Source organism: Amblyomma mixtum, chromosome 3, assembly GCF_055824585.1.
Source record: "Amblyomma mixtum isolate Tamu chromosome 3, ASM5582458v1, whole genome shotgun sequence".
NCBI lineage: Eukaryota > Metazoa > Arthropoda > Arachnida > Ixodida > Ixodidae > Amblyomma > Amblyomma mixtum.
In genome coordinates, this window is record NC_143014.1 from 120189989 (window position 1) to 120214513 (window position 24525).

A 24525-nucleotide genomic window follows, 5' to 3' on the forward strand; every position below is an offset into this window, starting at 1 on the left:
AAAGAAAACATCGGCCAAAGTATTCCTCACAGTTTTAAAGCGGCCACATAAAGCAGCCGTTGCCGTCATTGCCGCTCCGATGCCAGACTAGTGTGGAGCTCCCTACGTATAAAAGATGGTTTTCTCGCGTCATCTCGCTCCAATTTTCGGCTACACCACCACTACTGCCGAACACGTGGAAGCACAGAATGAACGTACCACATAAGACGTGTGAGGAAGGAGGACCTGTGCCCAACCCTTTCCGTGATGTCACTGCAGCCGGCCACGCCACCAGCGCTTTTATGAAGCAACTAGCAGCGCGCTCTAAGTGGCGCCATCTTATATGAGTGCTCTATTAAGGTCGCTAAGTAGCTAGTTGCACATGCGCTTCTTAATCATACTTGGTCGAAAAAAAAGGAGGCCCAAACGATTTTCTATTCGAAAATTTCTAACCTGCAGGCAAGAGAAATAGCTCAAAGTTATGTATGTTTAGTCCGGGCCAGCTTAACAACACAGCATTAACTTTTCACTCTGACAGCGTGACCGGAACTTTAAAGCGATTAATTCAGTTGTACCGTATTGTGCGTCTTTATCGTAAAGACTTTCAAAATTTTTCTTACCTCAACCGCTGGCTCGTTTGCGGTGAAACTGCACACAGAGCTTGCGTATTATGGTAACTTTTGTATCGTAGCAAGCTTTACAACGGTACTTACTTAATTAAGCCATGCATGATGCAAAAGCATAATCGTCTGCGTCGAGATCGGCGTACCGAAACCCAAAACACCGAGTTTTTGCTGAAGGGCAGCAGTGGCGCCATCTGTCTGCCAAAACGAAATTAAACAAGAAAAAAACAGCTCAGGACTTCGCGACGTCGTTCTCCGACGAGCCACGAAAGCAGACGATATAAGCTGAATTGGATAAAGGCATTGGACGCAAAAAAGACGTCAAACAATATCCTTTTAACGGCACAGCCTCGTTAAAAAGGTTGTTTCTGGCATTTTTTTTTCCGCTCAGTTGGCCGAAAATGTTCGAAGCGCTTCAGTTCTTGCAACGCTCGCCTTGGCGCCTTGTGACGCTTTCCACTGCAGAAGACAGATGGCGCTACTGCCGCCCTTCACCAAAAATTCGGTGTTTTGGGTTTCGGTACGCCGATCTCGACGCAGACGATTACGCTTTTGCATCATGCACGGCTCAACTAAGTAAGTACCGTTGTAAAACTTGCTACGATACAAAAGTTACCATAATACGCAAGCTCTGTGTGCAGTTTCACCGCAAACGAGCGAGCGGTTGAGGTAAGAAAAATTTTCAAAGTCTTTGCGATAAAGACGCACAATACGGTATAGTTTAACTGTTAATTGATGTTATTGGTTGTTATTGTATTCTGAAGTTATGTTCATTTCTTCTAAATGCGGGATTGTCCAGGTAGCGTGGCCGAGTGGTCTAAGGCGCTGGTTTTAGGCACCAGTCTCTTCGGAGGCGTGGGTTCGAACCCCACCGCTGCCAATAATATTTTGCCTTTTCTCATTAGAGGGTACGGTCTCTATAAATGCATTTCTTTTTCGTAAGCTCTGTCTACCCCATGCAAGCTTTTCTCTATGGAAGCAAGGGCAATATTTTAAAGCGGGTACTAATCAAGTAGATGGACTCATCTGTTCCCGTATTATTTATTTATGGTCGTGTTGCAATCTTGTGTTTATTTGTTTCAAAGAGTAGAAACTACGGTAGCGTGGTATCTCGGTGAACCACTTCGGCAGATCACAGAGGTTTCGAAAACTGAGCCATGCTTACCGGAGTATATGAGGGCACTGGAGAAAGTGGCACACTTGGACCCTTTGTAGTGGGTCCAGTTACCTGTAAACCGGCTCACGTACCGGATTCATTTAGTATGTATTTTGTTTTGTGAAATAACGGCAATTGTGTAAACAATGAAGTAGCCTAGCCGTGTGGTCTGAGGCGCTGATTTCAAGCCATGAAATACAAGGTGGACGCCAGCTGATTTTCCCCTCTCTCACTGAAGGTGAGAAAAGAGCAGACGTGCAACCCGGAAATCTCAACAACGAGCAAGCATGCATGTCTCGCTTACAACGATGCGAGAAGCCAACTTACTGGGGTTCCCAATTCACCAATGCTCGAAGAAGAAATCAAATTTTTCGACTCAGTACTAAGGGGAATAGTTCAGGCCGGCGGAAAGACATCCAGCAACGGAAACATTTAAAGGGAGAGTCTGCAGTCGGATATGAATATAAAACTATTAGGCTATATCCTGGATGATCTCACTACTTGGTGGTAATAAGGGAGGTGGAACTCGCTGTTTAAGCAATCATTTATATTTTAAATTAACAAATAAAGTCAGCTCTTGACCGTAGTGTGGCGCCACGCTGTGTTGTCTCGTTGCGGCTAATTCATCAGACGACTGGAGTGAATCTACTGCATCCTTTGACTATGCCTCAACGACGATCAGACTGTTAGTTTTGTTCATATATACCTGTGAGAGCCTAATTTTCACGCATTCAATTAAATACGGCTGTTTTATTGTTTAAACTTTGTTGATCGTATCTTAAAATGTATTCGAAAACGAAATCACACAACCAACATGCCGCTAAACTTGCAGCGGCGCTGACATCGGCAGCGATGCTGGAAGAAAATGCCATTGCTGGAAATTGTAACATAACACTAGCTTCATTTTATTTTTTAAAACAAATTTAGCGCCCTCAACTGCGATTTAAAACAAAAATGCTTGCATACTGGTTAATGACCCGCCCACTATTGTAACTGTACTACACTGCGGGCACACAGGAAGCTCAAAGCAAACGTAACGTCCGCCAGTGATGTGAACGGCCTATGGCGGCCAGCTTGAAAAGCTTGCACTATATTAACCTGTCATGCAGAGTCTTCCTTTCCCCGATGGTGCAAAGAAAAAGATAGTCGTGGCGAACTGCATGGTCGTTGTTTCTTAAAGTGATGAAACATACAAAAAGGGCATGCCATGCTACAATGGAGTGGATAGCGCGAATATGACGCCATAGTGATCGTAACACCATCAGCGGAAATAACTTAACGTAATACAACCTCACATAATTTGGGAATGCCTCGGATCCCCACGCGGTAGGGATAATACTGAAAGTAAAGAAGCCTGGGAGGCCCTGGTACTGAACGAGGTCCCGGCCGACCAGCATGGAGCTGTCCGTCTGGCGACTGAAGCGGCTAAGAGCCGCTTCCCCAGTCTTTAGTGGCGGAGGTCCTGGCCCTCGTCCGCTAGGCCTGCGCGCCAGGGTCGGGGAGTAGGGGGCCCTACATCGATGGGAATAAAGTTTTAATCATCATCATCATCAGCGGAAAGCTTTCTGCGCATCGAATGGGCTCAGTTTGGGTTTCATGCCGGAAGAAGCGCTGTATTTTTTCGCGCTGCTGAACCTTTGAAAACAACTTTTTCTTTGTTTCGAAAACTCATATGGCATCGTCTTTCTCCATGGCTGCGAACTGCCCATTCGTACTCAACACCAGACTGTGCTCATGATCATAGTTTTGGCTACATGATTAGGAAACTTTCTATATTAACTGACGACTTCCGCGGCGTTCAATTTGATCCCTGAAATATTTTCTTTCTATTTCATACGGACTGTGTTTAGGAATTTTTGAAAATGTTTGCTGTAAAGTACGGTATCTGACAACGACTTCAACACACATCAGCACGCAGCACACCTGTCGTCTGGGTGAATGCGAAACATCGAGGTAGACGGCAGGCGTGCTGCGAACACCCTTCTTGACGTCACACACCTTGACCGACTGGAGCAGGAATGCGTCTTCCGACATCGCATGCGCAGGGGATGAAAATATAAGACGCGCGTAACGAGGGGGACCCTCGATAACATTATTTGGGAATGTCTGGGATCATCGGGCGTAAGGGACAATATTGAAAACTACGACTGCCTGGGGTTCTTTAACCTGCTCTCAGGTCGCACAGTACGCGCCTACATTGAAATTCGACCGCAGCGCCCGGGATCGAACCCGCATCTTTCGGGTCAGCAGCCGAGCGCCATAAGCACTGAGCCACCACGGCGGTTATATTGAAAATAGAGAATCCTGGGAAGCCTTGCTACGGAGCGAGATCCCCGTCGACCTGCAACGACCTGTCCGCCTGGCGCTTAAGCCGCGAAGAAGCAACGTATCTTCGCCAGTCTTTAATCGCGGATGTCCTGGCCCCCGTCTACTCGGACTGCGTGCCAGGGGCGGGGAGTAGGGGCCCTCCTATACCGGTGGAAATAAAGTTTAATCATCATAATCACGATCACAATCATCACGCAGCACACCTGGGATGCCTCCTTCCCTTCTCCCCGCAACGCGGCGATGGCGACGGAGCGCGCATCTGCGGGAGCTCTCCGCGGCGGCGGCGGCGGCGGTGGTGATGTAAAACATTTATTTATACTATTTACAAAAGAGACATTGCTTGGACTGGGCCTGAAGGGCCCGGCCCACGCAATCACTTAGAGGGATCCCTATTCCGGGACACGTGTGGCAACCGCGGCGGCGCGGGCTCTTGTCACCAGGGCTCGTTGGTCCTGGAGAGTTCAGCAGCCGAGCACGGCAGCCTCCCAGTCCTCTCGGGAGGGGTGGGAAAGCATGATTGGCAGGGCGCAGTTTATGCTATGACGAACTCTTCTAAACGGCGCTGATTCTACCACAACTCTGGGGATTTTTGAGATCCTACAAAAGAAATCGCAAAACATGTGCGAGTTGATGGTTCAGGTCGTGAAGTATGTTCAGCTTCTGTTTTGCATACCAGCGTCTGTTGCTTCCGGGGAACACTCTTTAGTGCTCTGCGCATAATAAAAACGTATTTGCGCAACCGAACGACTCAAAATGAGTTATCGCATCTATTGATTTTGCATGTACACAAAGAAAGAACGGCGCTCTCAAGTATAGACGACGTCATCATGGAGTTTATGAGTAGAACAGCGGAGCGAGCGGCAACCTTTGGTTTTTATATGTTTATTGGGGTTTAACGTCCCAAAGCAACTCGGGGCAACCTTTGGTCCCGCGTAACCACCTAAAAGAGCAGCACAGTCCGAAATGTCTGCTGCTTGCGCGCATTATTGGTAACTGTATACATGCACTGTAGCATGTTTGCTTGTATTGTGGTACTTAAACTGTCGTTTTATGTTATGGTTTTGTTCATGCGCGAATGCTTAAATATGAAAATTTGTCAAATGTGAATAAATATATGGGCACTGAAAATTCATATTGTAATTTTGTCTTGTTAATGCTTTATAAAAATGCACCAAAGCGATCAAAGAAACACTGCGTAAGAAAAAGATTTTTTTTCAGGCAGTTAATTGTTCTCAATCAAGCCAAACTTTGATTTTAATATCCGAAAAACCTAAGTACATAAACAAAAAAAAGTAGAAAGAAACTTGTTGGAGCCCCCACTGAAAATGTACTTCCGGCGTCCCTGCCAAGATCAACTGAGGCCATAGCAGCTCTTCCTTCCACTCTGGCTGCACATTTCCATGCATTTTTTTTTTTCCGGAGAAAGGTTTGCACAGTTGGCATGTTGCTTGGACTGTGCATGCTAGTACGTCAAGACAGCCACCTTTATATAGCTCCCTCTTGTAAAAGACCAAGTCTTTTACAGTGAGCAGGCAACTGCAGTCCTGTCAAAGTACTGTTTTTATTATTGCACAAGTGATTCATAGCGAACACAGGCAAAAAGCTTTCACAGATTGCTAACTTAGAAGCACTGGAATCGCGCCGGTATCGGGAAAGATAAAAGTTTTATTATTTACTGTACAACGAAAAAACACGAATAGACAAAAACCGATATATTCAACCCGCAAATGCACGTACGACCCGATCATTCCACAACAGAAAGGTTAAGGATTTCACGTGCAAAACCAACGTGTTCAAGCTCTTTTTTTCCCTAGGACGACACGCATCTGGAATGCACTGGATTCCCAAACTGTTGAATGCCCCACTCTTGATGCGTTCACAAACGCACCCCTGAGTAAAAAACATGAATGGTAGCTTACCAATATCCCTGAAGAGAAAAGTATACAACAGCTGTATCCTACCGCTACTCACCTATGTGGCAGAAACGTGGAGGCTAACAAAGAAGGTTCCGCATAAGTTAAGAACAACGCAGCGAGCTATGGAAAGAAAAATGATAGGTGTAACGTTAAGAGATCGGAAGCGGGCGGAGTGGGTGAGGGAACAAACGCGGGTTAATGACATCTTAGTTGAAATCAAGAGGAAGAAATGGGCTTCGGCAGGGCATGTAATGCGAAGGCAGGATAACCGCTGGTCCTTAAGGGTAACGGAGTGGATTCCAAGAGAAAGCAAACCTAGCAGGGGACGGCAGAAAGTTAGGTGGGCGGATGAGATTAAAAAGTTTGCGGGGATACAGTGGCGGCAACTGACAAATGACCGGGTTAATTGGAGAGACATGGGAGAGGCCTTTGCCCTGCAGTGGGTGTAGTCAGGCTGATGATGATGCAAAATAAATAAAATAAATAAATTTCAGCAACGTGCAGCAGCACTTGAAGAGCTCCCTGCACCACAGCTTGTACTGTCAATAATCATGTTTGCTTGCCACGGAAGACGTTTGATGCGATTTATAAGGTTGGAAATTTGGGCAAGTCGGTATTGATCCATAACATAAGAGTAGCGCAAAACCAGGACGACGGACAAAAGGGGAGAGGACACACACCAACAACACAGGTGCTGTGTTGTTGGTGTGTGTCCTCCCAGATAAACACGTTCTCCCCGCTTAACCGCGGCTGACACAGTTCAAAACCGCGAGGACCCCACCCCGTGGTCGCGAGCGCTACCGAGCGCACGCCGACCACGGCGGGCCTTGCTCTGAGGGAACAAAGGAACGACACACTGGCTGACACAAACAGGGCATTTATTGCTGCAACAACAATAACGCAGCTAGCAACAAAATGCACTGAGGAATCGAGGGCGTCCGACTCACCAACACGGTTACGAGCAAACGTTCGCCCACGCTAGGGCAAGGGAAAACTCTGAGGCCGGACGGGACAGGCTGGTGAGAGCATGTTCTGACAGAAGGCGCCCGCAGACGAAGAGCGGAGCAGCAGAAGAGCGTCTCTTCCCCGCGCGCGAGCAGCTGGTGTCGCTGCGACGCGAGCGCCGTCCCCTGTTAGTTAAAGTAACACAACTGAAGAGAATGCATTGAGGGGAAGCTAACGACAGTTGGGGGTGCATTGCGGGAAAGCGAATCACAGGGGACGAGTGCGACCCCACAAGGTCATTCGCTGAAACTGGCCGGGGAGGGGTCATAATAGGAGTAGACCTTTAGCTCTAAAATAAGAAAAAGTGCATATCACAGAAATCTCCCACAACAGCTCACCTGCTCGAACGCAGTACCGAGTGTCGCAAGCATCGAGTGAGTTTTCCTGGTAACTTACAACTTTACCGCACAGCACGCCACTGCAGCTCATGGCATGTAGGTCCCATGGGGTACCACCATCACAAAACCAACAGCAGCCGAACCTAGAGGTCATGCTTAATAGAAAAGTAGCGTCTAGAAAATGCAAAAGAAAACATCGGCCAAAGTATTCCTCACAGTTTTAAAGCGGCCACATAAAGCAGCCGTTGCCGTCATTGCCGCTCCGATGCCAGACTAGTGTGGAGCTCCCTACGTATAAAAGATGGTTTTCTCGCGTCATCTCGCTCCAATTTTCGGCTACACCACCACTACTGCCGAACACGTGGAAGCACAGAATGAACGTACCACATAAGACGTGTGAGGAAGGAAGGAGGACCTGTGCCCAACCCTTTCCGTGATGTCACTGCAGCCGGCCACGCCACCAGCGCTTTTATGAAGCAACTAGCAGCGCGCTCTAAGTGGCGCCATCTTATATGAGTGCTCTATTAAGGTCGCTTAGTAGCTAGTTGCACATGCGTTTCTTAATCATACTTGGTCGAAAAAAGGAGGCCCAAACGATTTTCTATTCGAAAATTTCTAACCTACAGGCAAGAGAAATAGCTCAAAGTTATGTATAAGTTTAGTCCGGGCCAGCTTAAAGGGGTGGAGACACCAAATTTTGAAGCTATAAAAAGCCTGCTATGGGATTCCTATGTATGCAAGGGCACTCAGAGCCAGGTGTTGGATGCAACAAACGTTTAAAAAATATTTTAATTCGGTTCCAAAGATTACCTAAATGCTCACTCTCACGATCTAGACCCATCGCTAGCGCCATCAACCATGACGTCACAAGGGGTGTAGAAAAATTAAAGTTTTAGTGACGTCATACCAAAATACAGTGACGTACGATGAGCGGGGCACAGCCGCGTGAGCGCAGTCGACGCACCAGCGAGCCGCGTTTGCTGCCGCCACTCGCTCGGTTTGCGGCGCGCCGTTGCGAACAGCGTCACAACGTCCGATTGCAGCTCGTTGCCTGCGTCCGGCATGCTATAGATGTCAACGGCGGGCCGCTCGCGGCGACAACGACGGGAAGCGGCAGCGTCATGATGACATAGGGCGCACTTCTTGGAGCCGGGCGGTCTGCGCCAGTCTTTGTGCCGAACGCCGGCATCTGAAGAACGCGATAGTATTGTTTGTTCACGTTCATAGCAAACCCTGGAATATATGAATATCAAAAATGCATCGTTTCTGACGATCGTTGGCAAATACCGAGTTCCTGGTAGAAGTGATGACTGCGATGCAAGCAAATTTCACCAGCAGGTTTTGTGCTGCTGCTACCTGGTGCGGTTCGCCTGCCGACTGCTAGCTCTGTTGCTGAAGAAGTCGTGGAAATCGAACATATCTTTTATTATGGGACGAGTTCACAGTAAAGGGGTGCCGAGCGGAGCACGTTTCTGAGCGCTGGCCAGTCCCGAAGCGCCCTCAGCTGCGTAGTCGATATGCGAAAGCAGCTAGGCCTAGCGACGACTAGGGCAGTCTGGGACCAGCGCGCAGGTCGTCGGCCGGCGTTGCCGCAGGCAGTGTCGCTGCCGAAAGATCCACTTTTAGCACAGTCATGCTGTCGTATCTCGAATCTAGAAAGCATCATTTCTGGTAGCATGGCTGTTTTGTATTTTCTTGTGCGGACGTGAAGTACGCCGAGTATGCCGGCCGGTAGGTCAGCCTGGATACCGTCTGCAGCCGACGTCTTAAAAGCGAGCTAAAGAGTGTTCTTGACGTAAATAATAAACCATGGGACAAGAAATGTGAAAAAAGTGTCATTTTTGAGGATCGCTGACCAATACTGAGCTGCTAGTAGCGGTAACAACTGTGATGTGAGCAAATTTCTCACAACCGCGCCTATAGCAGCTGCCGCTGGCGCGACGTTGGGGTCCGGCTCGCCTGGCGCCCGCTAGTTCCGCTGCCGAAGGCGTCGAGGAGATTGACCATACTATTATTTTATTGTGAGATGATTCTGTTAACACTACAGCTATTTGTGAAAAGTAGGCCTTTTATTATAGCGCAGGCGACTTCCGCCAGGCAGCAGCAGAGCTCCTCGCCCGGAGCGCCCGCGAGCGGTGCCGTTGCCGAAAGCTCCCAACATAAGCAGACATGCTTTGTCGCTGCTCGAGTATAGCTGGCAGTTCTGATAGCAAGGCGATCTTGTCTTTTCTTGTGATATTTGTACACCATCCCAAGCAGCGCTCAGGTACTGCTGCACGGCAGCGAAGTGTGACACCGGTTGTGGGCGCAGCTTGGGTAGAGCGGCGCAGCGATGCTTACTGGCATTTTGCAAAGTGTTTCGCATCCTCACGCGAACCCGCGAAGGTGATATTAGCGTGCGAACAAAAAAAAAGTCGATGTCCTCAATCATTGGAATCAGATCTGTCAGAATCCGAGCTGCTGGGACTAGACGTGCAGTTGTTTGTTTTCATGCGCTGGTCAGCACGTGTGTGGGAAAGCAGACGATGCAGCAGTAGGTGCGTCACAACTTTTGTGGGCCCACGTGACCAAGCGAAGCAGTTGATCTTCCCCCTCTGTGACGTCACAGTACAACTCGGCGTTCCGAAACCGAAACCGAAAATCGTTCACCTAAAAATGCTAAAATAAATTATTCACTGTGAATATATGAATCTTTGAGTGTGTATCATACTTCCTGGAGCCATAAGAAACGTTTGAAACTAAGAACGCGCGAACCACAAATTTGGTGTCTCCACCCCTTTAACAACACAGCATTAACTTTTCACTCTGACAGCGTGACCGGACCTTTACAGCGATTAATTCAGTTGTATAGTTTAACTGTTAATTGATGTTATTGGCTGTTATTGTATTCTGAAGTTATGTTCATTTCTTCTAAATGCGGTATTGTCCAGGTAGCGTGGCCGAGTGGTCTAAGGCGCTGGTTTTAGGCACCAGTCTCTTCGGAGGCGTGGGTTCGAACCCCACCGCTGCCAATAATATTTTGCCTTTTCTCATTAGAGTGTACGGTCTCTATAAATGCATTTTTTTTGCGTAAGCTCTGTCTACCCCATGCAAGCTTTTCTCTATGGAAGCAAGGGCAATATTTTAAAGCGGGTACTAATCCTGTAGATGGACTCACTGTTCCCGTATTATTTATTTATGGTCTTGTTGCAATCTTGTGTTTTTTTCAAAGAGTAGAAACTGCGGTAGCGTGGTATTTCGGTGAACCACTTCGGCAGATCACAGAGGTTTCAAAAACTGAGCCATGCTAACCGGAGTATATGAGGGCACTGCAGAAAGTGGCACACTTGGACCCTTTGTAGTGGGTCCAGTTACTTGTAAACCGGCTCACGTACCGGATTCATTTAGTATGTATTTTGTTTTGTGAAATAACGGCAATTGTGAAAACAATGAAGTAGCGTAGCCGAGTTGTCTGAGGCGCTGATTTCAAGCCATGAAATACAAGGTGGACGCCAGCTGATTTTCCCCTCTCTCACTGAAGGTGAGAAAAGAGCAGACGTGCAACCCGGAAATCTCGACAACGAGCAAGCATGCATGTCTCGCTTACAAAGATGCGAGAAGCCAACTTACTGGGGTTCCCAAGCGCCAATGCTCGAAGAAGTAATCAGATTTTTCGACTCAGTACTAAGGGGAACAGTTCAGGCCGGCGGAAAGACATCCAGCAACGGAAACATTTAAAGGGAGAGTCTGCAGTCGGATATGAATATAAAACTATTAGGCTATATCCTGGATGATCTCACTACTTGGTGGTAATAAGGGAGGTGGAACTCGCTGTTTAAGCAATCATTTATATTTTAAATTAACAAATAAAGTCAGCTCTTGACCGGAGAGTGGCGCCACGCTGTGTTGTCTCGTTGCGGCTAATTCATCAGACGACTGGAGTGAATCTACTGCATTCTTTGACTATGCCTCAACGCCGTTCAGACTGTTAGTTTTGTTCATATATACCTGTGAGAGCCTACTTTTCACGCATTCAATTAAATACGGCTGTTTTATTGGTTCAGCTTTGTTGATAGTATCTTAAAATGTATTCGAAAACGAAATCACACAACCAACGCCGCCGCTAAACTTGCAGCGGCGCTGACATCGGCAGCGATGCTGGAAGAAAATGCGATTGCTGGAAATTGTAACATAACAGTAGCTTAATTTTATTTTTTTAAAACAAACTTAGCGCCCTCAACTGCGATTTAAAACAAAAATGCATGCATACTGGTTAATGACCCGCCCACTATTGTCACTGCACTACACTGCAGGCACACGGGAAGCTCAAAGCAAACGGAACGTCTGCCAGTGACGTGAACGGCCTATGGCGGCCAGCTTGAACAGCTTGCACTATATTAACCTGTCATTACAAACACCTCCCTTAGAATCCTTAACGCAACCAAATTCTCACCAAATTATTCGGAATTGATATGGGTCCCAGCCCATTCGGGGAATCCGGGGAACGAGGCAGCCCATTCAGAGTAAATTACCCAACCTGTAGTTTCGTCATAGACTGCAGTGAAATTCGTACAGAGATGCCGTCAAGACCACATTGTCAGCATATTTTGTACTCAAACTACAAGGGAGGCTATACAGTCAAGTTCCTTGTCGGCATCATTCCCAATGGGATGATAGCCTTTGTTTCTAAGGTGTATGGAGGGCGTCATACAGACTCCTTCATCACACAAGACTCGGGGTTCCTAGACCTCATCAAACCTGGTGATCTTGTACTCAGTGACAAAGGCTTTCCTAGCATCAGGACAGACGTTCAGGGAAAAGGTGCAGTTCTGCTCATGCCCCCATTCAATTCTACTGGGGGTCAGATGTCTGAGGAGGACATGGACACTACTTATAAAATTGCAGCTGTACGAATTCATGTTGAGCGCGTCATTCAGAGGTTGAAAATCTACAAGATATTAACGAACAGGGTACCTCTAAGCTTAGTTCCCCACATGAGCAAAGTGCTTTCTGTTTGCGCTGCCCTTGTGAACATGCAGCCACCTATTTTAAAGAAGTGAAAAGAAGCTTTTGCATTTCTTGATTGCTACTTTCTGTAGGTTATGCTATCATTCAGCTCATTGAAGGGTTCATGACATGGCTTACCAACAAATTGTGGCTTTACATTGTAGGTACTAGCCATGATGTTGTTGTACATACAAAAAGAACTGAGGCTGTATGCGCGCATTTCAGCTAGAAATGCGCGCATTCAAAGTTATCGGCTCTATGACCCTCTCTTAGGGAAGGATGACTATGTTGAAGCAGCCTGAGTGACATCATAGACTGACTGCCGCGTCGTCTCCTTTTCATCACTAATAGTTCATCACTGACATTTAACACTGCAGTTCACAGTACGTGGTATTATTAGATAGTCATTTTCTGATTTCTTGTGTTATTATAGCAATGTTTATTGGGTTTTTCATGTTTCTCACGTTTATCGTGTTCATTCAAATTATGCAGTGTTACAAAAAGTACCCATGCTATGTTTATGCCTTCGCAGTGTATGTTCATGATGTTTACTTTTTACTTTTTGTCTGTATGTTATGATAAGTAGAATTGTTTAGTACATATTGTTATTTGCGTAGTACTACGAACAATAGCCTTATTTAATGCACTATTTCATTGTTCACAACATAGCTTTGTTATACTACTTGTGTTTTACCACTTGTTGTCTTTTTTAACAGAATGACCACTTGAATATTCTGATTAGTGTTTGACCACTTTACAGTTAACCTAACTGTGCCCTTCTGTCACATAAGATGAAATTAGCAGTATGTATAAATAAGTAAATGAATAAAACTGTTCCTCGCATGGCTTGTGTGGAGCAGAGCTTGCCTGCTTGGGTCCCATGGTGCAAAGCTAGGCAGAAAAGGGAACAACACAGGTCTTTGTTGCCTTTGCCCCCCTGTCATGACTTTTTGCTTTATCCCTCCGCACCCCTAGCGCGAAGAATGAGCAACCCACTCCCCTATGCTCACTGTGCAGTGCGCAGATCAGTTGCGAGCAGGCACATGACTGTTGGACTATGTTGTCATAGACAGCGAACGCGCCAGCGTGGCCTCATGCAACACTCATATACAAATCAAGTTTCGCCATTACTTTTATTGTCGCCATACAAAAATGCGTCTTTGTTATAGCATGTGGGTTTCAGTGACAAGACATTCCGAACAAAATTGGAAGCCATGCATGCACTTTGCCCTTGTCATTTACCGCAGCAGCTGCATGCCTGTCATTGCAGTCAAGATTGAAATAAACTTGTCTGCATGATGTTCTCATCAGAAAACATGGTTTTACTGGTTTCAGCAAAGGATAATTTTCTTAAATAGGCTCCTTCAGGTATGAAGACTGTTTTTGTCGCAGAATGGTACCAGCATTGACGAAAATAACAGTACCGGTGAAGAAAAGTAAACAGGAACGTCGAAATTCGGGCTTCTTCGTTCATGCTTTGAAACAATAGCGCAAAGAGTGTGTGCCTCCTCGTTTCATCGTCCCTTGTCTTTTTGCGTTACAGTTTTGAGATAATAGCCAATTAATTTCTGATAATCCATTTTTTTAACTATCAGAGGCACCTTGCTGGAATTGGAAATTTTTGGCCGGTGGTTTATAGTAGCCATATGAATCTTCAGAATTTCGAAAGTGCAATTCTCCTCAGCGCTATGGCCAAACAAATTTTGGCTGCATCTTGCCAAAATACACTCCTTCGACAGACATGAAGGCAAAGCAACTCCTTCAGTGCACGTAACTAGTTGAAAGCTCAATTTTATTGAGCCAACGCGCGAGGATAATCGTGCTATCGAAACTTTAAAACCCAGTGAGGCTCATATTAACGACTGGCTACTAATGATTAATTGCAACTAGGTGTCTTGTTCTCGTAATGAGTTAATTATCAAATTTAGTTATTCGGCAAACTAGTTAGCTTCACTGACCTGTTTTCTGATGCGCACAGACTCTGGTATTGTGCCGCAGAAGTCTTCTTCATACCTCAAAAAGCCTATATTTTTAAAAAACAACTTCATCTTCCCTGCATATGTGTCCATTACAGTATTTGAAAGTGACCAGATTCACTAGACTAGACTAGATTCACTAGGCAAGTGACTAGATCATACTCGTAGCAACAAAATTCCAAACATTAAAATACTTCCTCAATGGTCCACTTCTATTATTTCAACTATAATGTTTGAGGTCATTTCGCCTGAAGTAACACTCTCACGGCTGACGAAGCCCTCAGTACAGATGAATGCTCAGGGCACAGGATAGGAATCATTTTTGCTGCGATATACCGTACTGCTGTGACCCATTATTTTGCAAAAATTTAACACAACAATGTATTCTCACTTTGGAACACACAGTACAATGTACGGGCTTAAAGATAATCTAACAATGGAATCCATTGATCACAGAAGAAGGATTTTAGCACATATAAAAAATTAGAGAAAGGTGAAAACAAAATCGGAGTAAGAAGCTAAAACAATGTTGGAATAAAGAACGAAGTAAAAGCGCTCCAGCTTTGGGATAAGCTCCCAAAGGAAAAGCTCATCGCGAAGTACACTTACTATCACTGACTGCTTGGGTGAATACACATACAGGAGTGATCTCTGTAAATTTAGTACATACAATGATACTTGTAGCTGTGTGTAGTACTGATGTGTTTTCTTGAGTGCGATTACGTCGTCACTGAATGTGATATAGGGGAGATGGCACATCCTCAGTTCATAGTCCACAAATGGACAGTCCTTAAATCTGTAAGTGCACTTTATCTCGATGAGCCCTGTTTCGTCCCCAATCCTGACCAGTCCGTCAGGGCTACAACAGAGCCAAGGCTGCTGCGGCAGCACCATCAATCCTGTCTGCAAAATCCAACATGGTTATTAGTATTTCTAAAAAAATTAACAATACTCACATTGTTTAATAAAAGTGGAGGGCATGGATTGAAAAACAAAGCAGCTACACACCTGGACAATACGTGCTTCAAGTTTCTGTTCCAAGCTCTGTCGCGCTGCGCTTTCTGTCTTGATGCCTGTCAAATAGTAACGCATGATAGTTAAGTACTAAAAATGTAGTACACACATGAACTCCAATAAGCGAACAAATCATGACTGGCAATAGGCTACCATACTTGAACATCATTTCAAATTTACCGGGTTATCATGGATTTAGGAAACCAACCGTAGCGCACTGCAGGACTTGTGTAGGAAGTCACTTTTGAAAGTTGGTGAGCAGCCTTGAGAAGACCCTCATCACATTTTTTTTTTGTCATGACTGCGTGAGCTTTAGAAGCCTCCGTTCCACATGCCACCTAGCTGACAAAAGAGAAATACGCAATGTTGACGGTCTGATATTCACGCTTTGTGCAATTTCTATGTTAAAATCCACTATACCTCGCACAGTTCGCCTGGCCCTGGGTAAGAATAGGCAGGTCGGCAACACTCCCATGTACCAGTATTTTTTGCTTGTATTTTTCTTTTTGATCCAAACTCAGGTCAGATAAGAAGTCCTGCGGTCGCGTCTTCTCATCGTCTATAACTTAAAAGTGATAGTAGACTGGTCTCGTCAGCATCGGCGCCAACAGGTCTTCCAGGAGCTCTCTTTCAACAGCTTCCGAAGCTCTCTCAATAATGCCATCCAGGACTTCTTTGCAGATCAATTCGTCTGTGTGTTGGGTCGTGAGCTCTAGCACTTCTTGTAGTGGACATACAATCTCTGGATACTTGAGCAGCACAGTGCGTGAGGCAGGCTTCACATCTACGTACCTGGCTTTCTGACCTGTTTAATAATGCGAGGAAGATGAAATGACGTCACACTTTGTGTCTGCAAATTAAAATTGTTCAGAACACACCATTGGCAGAATGCACTAGCCTTATCGGAGGACTAACTATATGAAAGTTGTCTATTTGACAAAATACGTATGACCAGCCACAGAAATGTGGTTAGAAGAAAATGAGGAACTTTTTGAAACAGGCTGGCTACGCAAATTTACTAGGCAACAAGTCCATCAAGTCGTCTGCTGAAGGCCTCATGTTCTTGCTGCTTGGTTTGCCCCATTTTTGAGGCTGGCTTGTGCATGACTGCTTTTCATAAGAATTGATGAAAAAGCACACAGCAGCACCGTGCTTACAGTGCCCCTTGATACCAGCCTTGCAAATGCACTTGGCCCGGCAAATTGTAAGCTGGCGTTTTAGAGGGCATGACCATGCAAGCTGCAAAAAAAAAAATTGCGGAGGGCACTTGAGACTACTTACATTCTCCGAGTGCGGAAGGATTTGTCTCATTGTGGGCTACTATATATATTTAGCGATATTTGTTTACTAGTTCGCAACTAACGACATTTTAAAGGCCTCAGCTTCTAGACCTTTCCACTAAAGGCCTTTATGTTAAATACCCCTAGGTAAAGGTCCTTAGGTCACTCATTTAGCATGAAAGCCTTTGTGCCAAAGGAATTTAGGCTGAAATTCTTTATCTAAGGCCCAAGCCTTCAGAGTGAATGCATTTGGCCCAACGGCCTTCATCCTAAAGGCATTTCACCTAAAGCTCTTCAACCGAAAGGCCTCCCTTTTCCATCGGAAAAGCTTTTGAACTCTTATTTTACTTGCCGCTGTGTCTAAGAAATGTCACCGATAGGAAAGGCCTCGACATAAAGAAGCAAGGCTAGAACTGACAAGGGAATGGAAACTGGTGGACACTGCACAAAAATTGTTCTGGATGGTCGTGCGCAATGATCATTTGTACATCGAAGTTCGGCACTGATGCTCCTCACGAACACATTTATTTATTTTAGGTATTTAACAGTGCTCTTAAACCACATTTGTTTACTTTGTTTCTTCGCGTGCAACGACCGTTACTTGGTCGATATACGTCTGAAGCTTTTTGAGGATAGTAGTGTTTTTGCCATTCGACTGTAGGAAATACCCCAGAATCCTAATGGTGCTGACTCTCGGTACCTTGCTCCCTCCCACGTATACCTCCACTGGTTTATGTAGGTGCGGTAGGCGGGATTCTCGGGTTACCTGGAATTGAATGTAAAACATTTTATTCGCCGGAAAGAATGGCTGGAGGCATTGCTAGCATTCAAACTGAGCGCGCCTGAAACCGAAACCGGAAGTTTCGCGATCAGCCACTTTGTGCGGAACAATCAATAGGCCAGCTAGGTCCTACAGGAGTGTCCGCTCTTTTTGAATGCATTTCTCTATGCCACTACTGCCGAGCACGTGGAAGCGCAGAACGAAGGTAATAGATGAGACCTGTGACGAAGAAGGACCTGTGCCCATCCAACTCCATGATGTCCCTGCAGCCGGCAACACCACCTGTGCTTTTATGGCGCAACTACCGGAGGACTACAAGTGGCGCCATCTTATATCAATGTTCTAATCTGGCCGCTATGTAGCTAGCTGCACATGCGTTTCGTAACCTTACTCCGAAAAATGGGGGCGAAATTGATTTTCTGATAGAAAATTTCTAACTTACAGGGAAGTGAAAGCTTTTCAAAATTCGTTATGTATAAATATAGTGCAGCTAAGCTTGTCCGCACAGCCTGAACTTTTCCGTCTGGCAGCGTAGCCGGACCTGCAAAACACTTAACGCAATTTTGCAGTCGGGCTGTCAGACAAGTTAATTATTATCGTTTTCTGACCTTGGGTTGATTACTTCTAAACGCTGCATCGTTGAGGTAGCGTGGCCGATGTCCCAACAGCGTGGCTGACACACACATCATAAAGTCCATCATAAAGTCCATCATAAAGTATAGAGCAGCAATAATACGTGCACGGGGAGAAAAGCTACTGGCCGGTGAGGCTCCAACTAAGCGTGCCTTATCAGACGAAAAAGCTTACGCTAGAGCTAAAGAGATATTAGAGATGGATTACAAGGGGAAAACGACGCACGACCAAGCTGATATTAAGAACGCCTTTGAGGATTACTACACGGAACTGTTCGGCCACAGATTACCCGATAAACCGGGGATTGAAGAAGGTTTTTTTCACAGTAATGCCTAGGCTGGACCTTGATACTACAACGGCACTCGAAAGAGATATCACCGTTGGTGAAGTCGAAAGAGCCATCGACGAACTAAACCTTGGAAAATCGCCAGGTCCAGATGGACTGAGTGCCGCTTTTTACAAAGAGTTTAAACCTGGTGTCGCTGTGGCCTTGCATGGGGTATTCGTGGAGTTATTCGAGTGCGGATTATTGCCGCCCTCTTTTACGCGCGCTCACACAGTTTTGATTCCGAAAAGCAAAGAGGACGTCAAACTTCGCACGGTCACTGGATACAGACCAATCACACTAACAAACGTAGACTACAAGGTGCTGATGAAGGTGTTGGCGAGACGACTCCAGGCTGTAATTAATCCAGGATTTAATCGGCCCCCATCAAACATTTGGTATTAAAAACAGGACGATACACACGAACATCCATGTGGCCAGGAGTGTTTTAGAACTTTGTGATAGCGAATTCCTGCAGGTAGCCATGCTGCAGATCGATCTCGCTAAGGCATTTGACAGGGTGCCACATGACATCCTCTTTGATTTGTTGGACTATGTTGGTGTTGGTAAAGATATACGCGATGGTGTAAAAATGGCGTACAGAAACTGCACCACAAATCTTGTCATAAATGGTGAACTGTCGCGCCGTATAGATGTACGCTCATCTGTACGCCAAGGTTGTCCATTGTCGCCGCTGTTGTTCTCACTGTAGTAGAACTTTTTGACGGGTTAGTTGGTACATTGTCTTGAAAGAATGTCGTACGCCAAAAAAGGACGAAACAGGAAGGAAAAACACAGAACTCTGCCAGAAAATTTTGCAGAATGAAGAAATACGCGGTTTTGGCTTCCACACGTGTGAAGTTCGTGTGCTTGCTTACGCGGATGACGTTGCCTTTTTTGCATCAGACAGGGAATGCATTACGGCTGTACTGAAAATAACACACGATTTTTGTGCCCAGAGTGGCAGCATGTTAAACATAGATAAGTGCATTGGTTTGTGGCATGGCGCATGGGACATGACCAGATGTATTTGAAAATGTTCACTGGTCCACTACACCGAGCACATATCTTGGGGTGCCTCTTGATTGCTATCGTGAAAGCGATTCGGTCTGGAGCAAGAAGGCCGGTGAAATGAGAGAGATGACATCTAGATGGTGTGGGCGCGATCTTTCAGTGTTCGCGCGTGCCACGGTATGCAATGTTTTTCTAGCAGCAAAGATAATGTACATCTTGCAGGTGTTGTACTGTACACGGGTGAATATACAGAAGTTCCATCGCATCTTTGCGACATTTATATGGCAGTCCAGTTGGGAGAGAACCTCCCGAACGAATCTTTTTCGGCGAGTCGCCGAGGAGCGTCCGTCCCTCTCTCACTTGTTTTTAAGCCAAGTGGTCATGCGCTTCATGTTTCTCCGCGAAAGAAGAAACCCTTTCCTCCAGTGTTTTGTTCAGTTTATGTTGCCAAATGCACTCCCAGACTTTGTAATCTCCTCTACCGGAGGTGGTCGCTACAGTGTGTCCCGTTACCTCCGTGAGGTTGTCGCATCTTATCGATTCCTTGTCACCCGTTTTTCCAGAGAATATTAGGCAACTGTGAAGAAAAGGCAACTTAAGAAAGACTTATTACACGTCCTTTTTCCCGCTCCCATGTATCGGTCGGCCTTTGGGGCCTCACCGGGCCAAAATGTGTTAAAGAGGGTAAGAAGAATGTGGGTAACGCCTTCAGCAAAAACTTTCTTCTTTCAGCTGCACACAGGTACCTTACCTGTTAAAAGCTGGTTACATGAAAGAGACATATACGTCCCGTGGGGCACCCATTGCCTTCTCTGTAGGAAGGAGGAAACAATTGACCATGTTTTTGTCGACTGTAATAATGCAATCTTCTTTTGGGACGTGTTGCAGCGAACCATAAAGAAAGATTTGCCGCTCACTCCGCACGGCATTAGGTTTCTGCCTGTCGAAGACGATGGAGCTCCATATGACACCATTTTTCTGCTTGGCTTGCATGCAGTGTGGCGTAGTGTCATGGCATATCGCCTTTGCGATCCTGGAGCCAGATCTGTGTATCAATATTTTGTTGAAAGTGTCCTGAAAATTTACGATGTGTTAAAAGACCGAGGTTTTGACGAAGAAATTGTATCCCTTTTCCAGAATCTATCCCAACTGAAGAAGTTGGAATGGTCGCTGGAAGCGAGGAGTGCTGTAGCCATGTAAATAGCCATGTAAATAGCCATGTAAATAGTCACATATGTTGTAATGCACAGTATTCCCACGCCTTTGAAGGCAATAAAAAAAATTGAGGTAGCGTGGCCCAGTGGTCTAAGGCGCTGGTTTAAGGCTCCAGTCTCCTCGGAGGCGTGGGTTCGAGCCCCACCGCCTTGCCTTCTCACTTCAGCTATCTGCAAGTACGCATTTTTAAAGTAAGCCCTGTCTACCTGATGCGAGCTTTTCTGGCAGGAAGGGTTTAGTTTTAAAGCGAATGAACCTGCAGCGGGACTGACTGTTTTTTCGTGTATTGTCTTTTCATGGTCCTGTAATCTTGCGTTCATTTCTTTCAAGGTCTGTAAATTGAGGTAGCGCGGCATTTTGGGTACGGAATGGTATGGTATGGCATGGAATGGCATGGCATCACATGGTATGGCTTAGTATGGTATGGAAAGGTAAGGTATGGTATCGTGCTATGAGAGACGCCGTAGGCTAATACGGCTGACAGAGTGCTAACAGTACAGAGCTAACAAGGCTAACATTTGAAACCACTGTTATGCCGCACCCATTCCCCTACCCGCACGATGAAATGATCTAGCTTAACATCTAGAAGATATGGCTAGGAGGCCATCTTCGAACGCTGCTACGCGGGCAACACCAACCATGAAAGGGACCCAAGTAAGATGGTGTCAAAGGTTATGTGCATGAATCAGAATCAAAATGTATTTATTGCACCCTAATGGATACTTGTTGTGGAATCCACTACTCACAGAACTATAAAAAGAAAACCGGGTGCACTGACCCAGTGCACGCGAGCGCATCGAATTTTTGGACGTAATATGGGCCATTTCCTATACTTACTTTACTGCTGCATCTAGAAGGGTTTTGCGCACAACACTTGCTAATACGGGCACCTGTTCTTCTGGGGTGACCCCGGCACACAAGTACGCCCGGTGGATCTGGACGCCTGGAGCAACAGTCGTTGCAGGCGCTAGATGCCGGGCGTCTACAAGGGCCAGACACATTGGGCGCTCAACAGTGGCGCGGTCTGATTGCGGTGTCTTTGCAGCAGGCGATACCAGAAGACACGTAGCCCCAAGACATAGGAGTCGGCTGATCATGACAGGCCGAGTGCATTGTCTTCAGGGCAGAATCCTGGCCGCCGGAAGGTACGACGCCCCGACGCGACGAGGTTGGCTTCGCGTAGAGCGCTCAGTGCGTCGACTCCAGGCCAGGATCATAGGTTCTTACGCCTGATAAGTGATGACGTGGCATAACTCCGCGACGATGTCGGTTTGGTGGTTGCACGAGATATGAAAATGTCCAAACCGCTGGGAGGCGATTTGCTGTCTCACCAAATGCGTCTTTAGAAGGGGAAGAACACGTCCGGAGACAACCGACGGCCTGAACTGGGAAGGCTCCACCGAGAGAGACACCGCGCGCTTCGCCGTCGTGTTAATAACTCCTTGCTCAGGAGGGGTGCAGGCTGCCGTAGGCCCAAACAATGACTGCTGCTGTTGGTCGTCAGTGATGGCTTGAAGAATCACGGGAATGCTTCAGTGTCACTGTCGCGGGAGTGATGGGCGGTGCATACAGGCCTTGTCGCTAGCAGAATTTTTTTCTGCTCGCATGTGCACGCGTACCATCTAAGCGTGCCGCATCATCTTTGTCGACTACCACCCAGTGGAGGCTGCTGCAAACTGCATTGCAGTAAATTCAGCATTTTGCACAAAATTACTCTAAGATATGTTATTGCAGCAAGAGAAACAGAATTATTCTCAAGATATGTTATTACAGCAAGAAGAAAATCAAGAGGTGTTTGATTTGCTCAGGAACAAAGAAAATATGAAATTGGATTTTGACTGGTATGCGTCTTTAGGAGCCCTGTTCTGCACGAGACATTGTATGTACGTCAGTTGCCTGGAACTATTGCAGCCCATTGCAGTGGTGCCACGCTGGTTTAGTTTGGTTTATTATTGTTTAACGTCCCAAAACAACTCAGGCTATGAAGGACGCCGTAGTGATGGGCTCCGGAAATTTCTTTGGGTTCTTTAACGTGCACCGACATCGCACAGTGCGCAGGCCCCTGGAATTTCGCCTCCATCGAAATTCGACCACCGCGCCTGGGATCAAACCCGCATCTTTCGGGTCAGCAGCCGAGCGCCATAACCACTGAGCCACCGCGGCGACCTAGGAAGGTTGAGATTGGTCGGTTAGGGCAGACCCGGACTACATTTATACATTACTCATTTTATACATATCCTCCCTCTACAAACGTGAAATTTGGTTTTGAAGAATTCGTTTGCTCCCATTTTTTTTTCGACGAAGTAAGTTTAAGAAATTCATGCGCTACTAGCTACTTAGCGACTTGATTAAAAGACTGAAGCAAGATGGTGTCACTTGGGGTACGCTGGTCACGGGAAGATCGGAGTGAAATATTGTATGAAGAACGCCTGATGCTGTTGGACGATAACAGGTGTGCAGCTAAAGTGCTTAAATACTGATACAAAAAGAGCGTCGACTCACTGTGGCGGGAGAGAACTAGGAAGCTAACCAGTAAGTATGCAGCAAAGAAGGACAAAAAATAAAGCGCTTTAAGCGGCAGGTAAAAAACGCAGAAGGTAAGGGCTGGATTAATTGAATGGAAAAGCTGCCAAATGTAGAACTATCGATCAACTGGAAAAGTCAAATCAGGAAAGAATCGTTGTACGATAACTCAACAGGTTGCCTAAAGAAATATTAAAAAATTGCTGAGGCTCAGCTTGGCTAAGCCTGGGGAATGCGAAGCATATTAGTGGCTAGGCTTGGTAATACATGGCTTTCCTTGGTTGAATACTTGGTCATTTTAATACAACCACTAGAAGCCTTCGTCGTGGGAGAAGACAACGGCATGGCTACAGCGGAACGCCGACTAACCCCGAGACGCGCGTTGGGTGAGCGCCTGGATTGCCACGGAAGCCGCGTCTGCCTGCCCGGTGGAGCGAGCGTTTCACCTACACTGAGTGTGAACGCGCGTTCGAAATGCGCGGGAATGCGCGGGTGTGACGGCTAGGGGACCCACGGCGACGGCGCGAGGTGGAGGCCGGCTCTCTCATCCGATGTCACATGGCGTGACGTCACGGTGTCACGTGGCGTGACGGCTAGGGGTCCCACGGCGACGGCGCGAGGTGGAGGCCGGCTCTCTCATCCGATGTCACGTGGTGCGACGTCACGGTGTCACGTGGTGTGACGTCGCGGTGTAACGTGGGGGTCCCACGGCGACGGCGTGAGTGGTAGCTCTAGCAATATGATTCGCATAAAAACAGTGCATTGTGGCTACTACCAATACCTCATTTCAAAGGGGACGCTTCTGACTTCTATCTAACCATCCAGATACACGTTTTTTTTTCAGTTTTTTTTTGTTGCGATTTAGCCCCTGAACACTTCCTGTTTGAAGAGAGAGAGAGAGGGAAAGGCAGGGATGTTAACCAGAAAGGATTCCGGTTGGCTACCCTGCACAGGGGAAGGGAATGAGGGGAATTAAAGAGGAAAGAGAGAAGTAAAGGGAAATAATCACAGTCTGTCAATCAAGGCAGTCGCTCTCAAAAAGCGAAAGAGTGCCTTGTAAGCCTTGATGGCAGTTGACTGTTGTGGCCACGGACCTAGGATCTTGGCCTCTGTGAAAGGGCGAGGGTCCAGGTGGTCCAGAGCACATCGCAGCTTATGTCTTTCGGCTACAAAGGCAGGGCACTCACACAAGATATGGGTGATTGTCTCATCACAGGCGCAGTTCACACAAGAAGGGCTGTCGACCATCGCGATCCGGAAAGCACACTTATTCGTGAAGGCAACACCGAGCCATAGACGACACAGTAGTATTGCTTCACGACGGGCTACATTACACGGAAGACGGAGGCGCAGTCCAGGGTCCAATGTCCTGAGGCGACGGTTGCTGGCGGGTCACCTGCACCGGAGTCTTATCAAACACTGAACGGAATCTT

The 24525-nt window shown here is 46.5% G+C and overlaps 3 non-coding genes across 3 annotated transcripts; all 3 read left to right on the forward strand.

Moving 5' to 3' along the window:
* Positions 1-1400: 1400 nt before the first annotated feature.
* TRNAL-UAG (transfer RNA leucine (anticodon UAG)) lies at positions 1401-1482 on the forward strand. The gene has a single exon. It is a non-coding gene; the product is annotated as a tRNA-Leu (tRNA).
* Positions 1483-10274: 8792 nt separating this feature from the next.
* TRNAL-UAG (transfer RNA leucine (anticodon UAG)) lies at positions 10275-10356 on the forward strand. Its single transcript has one exon. It is a non-coding gene; the product is annotated as a tRNA-Leu (tRNA).
* A 10284-nt stretch (positions 10357-20640) lies between these two features.
* Positions 20641-20724, forward strand: TRNAL-AAG (transfer RNA leucine (anticodon AAG)). Its single transcript has one exon. It is a non-coding gene; the product is annotated as a tRNA-Leu (tRNA).
* The last annotated feature ends 3801 nt before the right edge of the window (positions 20725-24525 follow it).